The sequence below is a fragment of the Triticum dicoccoides genome, chromosome 4A, assembly GCF_002162155.2.
Source record: "Triticum dicoccoides isolate Atlit2015 ecotype Zavitan chromosome 4A, WEW_v2.0, whole genome shotgun sequence".
Taxonomy (NCBI): Eukaryota; Viridiplantae; Streptophyta; class Magnoliopsida; order Poales; family Poaceae; genus Triticum; species Triticum dicoccoides.
In genome coordinates this window covers 641,486,702-641,491,653 of record NC_041386.1, presented here as the reverse complement: position 1 = coordinate 641,491,653, position 4,952 = coordinate 641,486,702, and positions in this window count along the sequence as shown.

Sequence of the window (4,952 nt, the reverse complement as noted above, 5' to 3'; positions counted from 1 at the left end):
CTTCCTGATCAAAGCTTCATATAGAGAGGCCTATTAATCACTAATTGTACATATGGCACATATAGAGCATATACATGACACTCACATGCATTGAGTACTTAACAATATTTTCTCAGATGTGGCGAACCAAATCTCGGGGTATAGTCGACACATGTCGTTGGCAGCCAATTATCGCCTTGAATGAAGTTCCGGACAGTGCCTTCTGGAACACCACAGCCGGGGCATCAAAGAAGAAATTAATGGAGCCTTCGATCTAGCATTCATAGTAAATCTGCCTATGATCCCTGGCGTAAAGGGTGTCCTGGTAGCCGAGGATGGCGCACAGTTAGACAACAGACCTGTCAGACTCAGACAAGAGTGTCGCTACCTCGTGCTTTGGGGGCTCCTACCATGTTTTCAATGGTCATGTCGTGGGCGATGAAGCCTTGCCCTAGAATTATAACTCGAAGCTCACAAGCTAAACGAGTAGCTTATGACTCGGCTCAAAATCCTTGGCTAATGAGTCAAGCTGAGTTTTAATCTGAGCTCGTTAACAAAATGAGTTTAAGGAGTCGAGCAAACAAGTTACTTGTTTAACTCTTAAAGCTTGTTAATCAGAAGGAACATAAGTTAAGCATCAATATTGTAGTTGATTGTTGTCATTTGTGGCGTGCAATATGTGTCCCTTTGGCGTAATGTTTTTATTGGTATGACTTGTGAAGAAAACCAGGTGTTCATTTTATATATATATTACTACATATATAATAAATATTATTTGGTGTGCACATTTTACAATATTTTACTTGCAGTTTTGGTTAACCGAGTCAAAATTTGAGCTTGTTATGATAATGAATCAAGCTAAGCTAACTCATTATCCTAACAAGCTCAAGCGAGTCGAGCCAAACCATCTTGGATCGAATACTAGCCCTGACGGTTGCCATTGATCTAGCACACAAGTGAAGTTGCGCATGCATGTTGGCATGCATACAAGTATATTGTTGGGTGTGACAAAAGCTCAGCGGACTAAGATTTTGTTTAGGTAATTGATCACACGTATAACTCTGTCGATCACATACATCTCTACACCTTTCATGAAGGTTTTTCATTGGCTACATCTGAGAGCTGGCATGTGAGGGTATTTCTAATAGTTGTAAGATAAGTGTTGATAGAATTTTCCAAAAAGGAATATTTTGGGATGTGGCATAGAATAAACGAGGAAGAGAGTAGGGTTGTAAGTACATGAACCAACAACCCTTGGATAAGCTCCAAAGTGAAATGAGAGATCAAGATTATAAATACTCTCAACTCTCACTGGAGACACTACATACACTCTATTAGAGTAGTTGTATGATGAGTTGTTGACTGATGACATGGCTACTTTTACCAACAAACTATTAGAAATGACCAAAGAGAGTGCATTGAGGGTGAGATGGAAGAATTAATGTTAGCAGATTAATATATGGCTTGGTTCAAAAGAAGTGGACCTTGTGGTGGAGACTGTTTGTGCTGAAGCCGAGCAATTAGTTTCGGCATCCCAACAAGATTATTCTGCTCACATGCATAGAGTTATGGAGATCAGTTGTTGTTATCTCAAGAAAGGAGGATTCATATAGTTAAGATCAAGTGTAATGTAAATTTAGCTAGTCATACTCTTGCTCAAATGGGGCGCATGCAACAATGTACTGCTTGTTGGCCGCATACGTCCCCCGATGAGATTGTGAGCATCGTTGCCGCTGGTTGTAATCACATTACCAGATGAATGAAATTTCCTTCCCCGCAAAATAAAAGTCGCCCTCAGGTCTGATAAACCCGTACGGAGGGAATATGTTTATTCCCCGGAGGTCGGTTTCTGGTTTGTTTCTCGTAGTGCATTGGGCATTTGGGCTGCACCACACGACAAGACTTATCATAATGCTTGCGGTTTTATTTTGTCTTTTAGGCTGAGCTTGCCTCTACATATGTTGTGTTCTGCCTTTTTTGGCTTGGCTCTTCTCGCCTAGGCTGGTGTTTCTTTGATCTTTTCCCTTTTCTGAAACAAAAGCAGTGGGTTAGGTCTTACCATTTGGGAGCTCCTATGTGACTGACACATTAAGTATCAAAATGCTAGCGTTTGGTGCAGGCATGCCCGAATGGTCCGACCTATTGTTGTCATTTGTGGTCTGCAATATGTGCCTCTTTGGAGTAAATTTTTTATTGTTACGATTTGTGAAGAAAACTGTGTGTTAATTTTTTATTAGATTATTACATATATGATAAATATACATCACATATTACAACATTTTACTCACAATTTGCGCAAGGCAAATCAAGTCTAAATTTGAGCTTGTTATGTTAATGAATCCAGGTATGCTAACTCCTTATCCTAGCGAGCTCTAGTGACTAGCAGACTAAGATTTAGCAAAGGTGTATTTTTTTGTGAAAGAGCAAAACTATACTCCCTTTGTTTCAGAATATAAGATGTATTGTTTTCCGTGCAAGTCAACCATTTCAATATTTGACCAAAATTATAGAATAAATTAACATCATATGTAATATAAAATATGAAACTAGTTCTCATGATGATCAAATGATGTAAATTCCATATTGCAGATATTGGTATATTTTTCTAAAAACTCGGTCAAACATGCACTCATTTAAGTTTTTTAAAAATACACCTTATATAAAGAAACAAAGAGAGTATCGTTATAATACTATTATTGGAGCAAATATTATTATACTATCGCCAAGGTCACATGAGCAACAATAAAAACATGACATGCCGCATAATACTCACTCCGTTTTTTTAGTCTGCGCATAAGATTTGTCTGTCAAACTTCATAAAGTTTGATCGACTTTATGGGGAAAATATCAATAATCATAATAAAAAATCAATATCATTAGATGCATCACCAAATTTACTTTTATATTATGTAACTTTAGTGTGGTATAGATGTTGATATTTTTAATGTAAATTTAATCAAACTTCACTACATTTGACTTCGGACAAATCTTATATGCAGAGTAAAAAGAAATGAAGAGAGTAATATAGAAATCAAACATGGGCCAAGCCACTTCAATTACATGGCGGGTACGTAAGTATTTACAGGGTTATAAGGGCATCTCCAGCCGTTGGCCCCCCAGAAGGGGCAAAAAATCGCTCCCTGGGGGCGCACCGGCGCTAAACCGCGCACTGGGGGCGTGATGCCCCCCAGTTGCGGCGCCCACGTTTTTTAAAAAAAAAGTCAAATACGGCGCAAACACGACTCAAATTTAACGCAAACATTGGCGAGTTCGTTCAAACTTAAACATAATTTCCAAAAAAAAAAGGAAAAAACTACCGCGGGCTACCTCCGCCGTCTCCCTCGCCGCCCGCCTCGCCGCCCGCCCATGCGGTTCTACATGCCGAGGAGGCGGTAGAACCGCGTGTAGTCACCGCTGTCGTCGTCGTCGTCGTTGTCGTCACCCCCGCCGACGCCTCCGCCGTCCCTGCTGCATCCCTCCCCCGGTTGGCGTGGCGGGTTGGACGGTCCGGGGGCGTCGTCATCGTCGTCGCTGTCGAGGACCACGACGCCGTGCTCATCCTCGCGCCCACGCTTGCGGGCGGCGATCTCCTCCAGGGCCCGACGCTGCCGGACCATCTCGTCGCGGAGGTAGTCGTCCCGCGCCCACCGCAGGGCGTCCTCGTCGGAGAGGCCACGCCGAGCTACCTCCTCGTACTCCGCGGGAAGGCCGGGATCCGGCTTGGGCTCGACGAGGACGAAGCGGTCGGTGGGGGAGGCATTGTCGCCAATGCAGACGCCGGAGCTGCGGGTGCGTGCGCTGACAGGCGCGCCCTGGGGCTCCGGCTTGACGGGGCGCAGGTGGAGGCAGGGGGAGCCGCCGGACGAGGAGGAGGACCCCCCGATCTCCATGCGCCTCGGGGTCCAGGAGCTTCCCCGGCGGCGTGTGAAGGACGGGGGAACGGGGTACTCGAGGCGCGGCGTGTTGCCGCCCTCGATGTACTCGAGGACGGTCTCCAACGTGCGCCCGGGCACGCCCCACCACCGACGCCGGCCGACAGCGTTGAGCCTGCCGGAGGGCTCGACGCCGTTGGTGGCCTCGAGCTGCTCGGCGTGACGGCGGCGAAAGTAGGGCTCCCAGAGCGGGCTGTCGGGGACGTACCGTGGCCCCTCCCTCGCCGCACGCGGCAGGGACGAACGGATGCGTGCGATCTCCGCACGCCGCGCCGCGCCGGTGGGTATCGGGGGCACCGGCACGCCGCCTGCGCTGATCCTCCACGCCCCGGATACCCGCATGTCCGGCGGGACTGGGTACTCGGCCTCGAAAAGAAGGCGAGCCTCGCTCTCGTGAAGATGGCGGCGGCCGAAGCCGTTCGCCGTCGCGCCGTCGCCTGGGAAGCGCTCGGCCATGGGTGCTAGAGACGGCGAGAGAGAGGAGAGGGAGGAACGACGACGGCGAGAGAGAGGATAGGGAGAAACGACGACGGCGAGAGAGTACGAGTCGCCGAGTGCGCTGGGGCGCATCTTATATAGGCCGAGGCGCCGCCCGTGCGCGAGCCGCCGTGAGTACGCATGGCGGGCGAGGGAGGGCGAGGGACGCGCGTCATTCGGCCTTCACTGCGCCGCCCGTGAGGCATCAATGGCGCAAGCTGACCGGCGCGGCAGCGCGGCAGCTTTGGCATTGATTCGCCGCGGGAAACAAGGCGATGAGGACGACGAAGGGGCGAGAAGAGGGTAGAGTCGCTGACGCGGCGGGCCCGTGGCTGTTTCGCGCCAAAACAGTTTGCCCCGGCGCCCCTGGGCGTCCCCAGCGCGCCGGGTTCTGTCTGGGTCCGCCGGCGCTGTTTTCGGCTCAAGCCGGCGAAAATTGGTCTCCTGGGGACACGACTGGACCGATTTTTCGGTGCCGGCGCAAAAAAAACGCGTGGGAAGGCCTTCCTGGGCGCGGCTGGAGATGCCCTAAAGCTGGCCGAGCAAACTAATTAAAGGTGACGA